Source organism: Rhagoletis pomonella, unplaced genomic scaffold, assembly GCF_013731165.1.
Source record: "Rhagoletis pomonella isolate Grant_MI unplaced genomic scaffold, Rhpom_1.0 Rhpom_scaffold_00015, whole genome shotgun sequence".
Taxonomy (NCBI): domain Eukaryota; kingdom Metazoa; phylum Arthropoda; class Insecta; order Diptera; family Tephritidae; genus Rhagoletis; species Rhagoletis pomonella.
The window spans coordinates 6223875-6225187 of NW_023458569.1; the positions used below are offsets into that span (position 1 = coordinate 6223875).

Here is a 1313-nt window from a genome sequence, read left to right on the forward strand (position 1 = left end):
TGGATTTCGGCCGCACTGTGCAGCGTGGCGTTTGAAATTTTATTATTGGGCTGAACTGATTCTTGATGATAATTTTAACAAAATTGTCATTTAAACTCGCTATATCTCAGTCGTTTGTGTATCGATCGATTTGAAATTCATACAATAAACTACAAACTATTCCAAAGAATTTTAGTTTAACACCACTTCTTAATACTCAGTACAAATAAAACTACAGGTTTATTACTTTTTTATGAGAATTAAGAGGGTGTTTGTTTTCTAATGCAAAAGTTGTGTTACGTTTGAAATAAATTTTTTGTTTTAAAACAGTGTGGTAGATTACTATCTAGGGAAGTTTTTGCGAAAGTTTCAGAATTAAACATCAAGTAGTTGCAAAGTTATAAGAATATTATTATGACTCGCACGGTTAGCAGATTAGCTCGCTGCGCTCTAAAAGGCTTTATAACTCGGAAAAGTAAAAAAAGTCCCTTTTTTATTAGTGATTTATATGTAAAAAGGCTTGATCTTTCAACTTAGATAACTAGGCACAATTTTAAAAATTACCATAATTCAGAAAAATTACAAATAAAATTTTTAAATAAATAAAATAAATATACATTTTCATCATGCAAATGGGAAAATTTTGGAAAACGCAATAGTACCATCGTATATCCCGTACAAAAATCTATAGAAATCGAATTAGTTTTCCCATTTTCTGTCTGCTTCCCAGCTAGTCGAAAAGTAGCTTGTTTTGCACCGCTCAGGGCGCTGGGATATTTGATGTGAATGTATATAAACATAGAAACCAAAAAAAAAATTTAAAAGTACCGAAAAAATTTAAAAAGTAGTAGTTATGTAAAAAGGGGTATCTACATATGAATTGCTTTATTTTGGTACTTTTCAGTCCGATATTTGCGTGGTGGTCACACGAGGGAAACAGAACATGGATAAATATTCAACATTTATTATTTGTATTTAAATGATAAATATCAAATTCCTTTCTGTAATAATGGAGCACTATTATATTAAAACGACCCAATAACCTTTAGAAGTTGCAATATGTAACCAATAGCCTGATTTATTACTACCTGGTGCATAATATGCTATTGGAACTAGTAATGTAACTAGTACGAAAGCGACAATTGTAACTGACCCCGCTGCGGTGTTTTTTCTTCAGTGCTCTGCTTACAAATACGCGCTGATCAGTTCAGAAATAAAATAGGGGTATTCTCGAAGTCTTGCACGATGCACGGATTGCACGAAATGCAAAAATACTATTCCAAATTCCGAAGAGTACGAGAACACCCCATTGCAAAGTGGTAGCATGCATGGGG

The 1313-nt window shown here is 32.5% G+C and overlaps 1 protein-coding gene across 1 annotated transcript in view; it reads right to left on the reverse strand.

Moving 5' to 3' along the window:
• Positions 1-1313, reverse strand: part of LOC118749358 — a 14760-nt gene that overhangs the window by 12548 nt on the left and 899 nt on the right. The gene's annotated exons all lie outside the window — the stretch shown is intronic.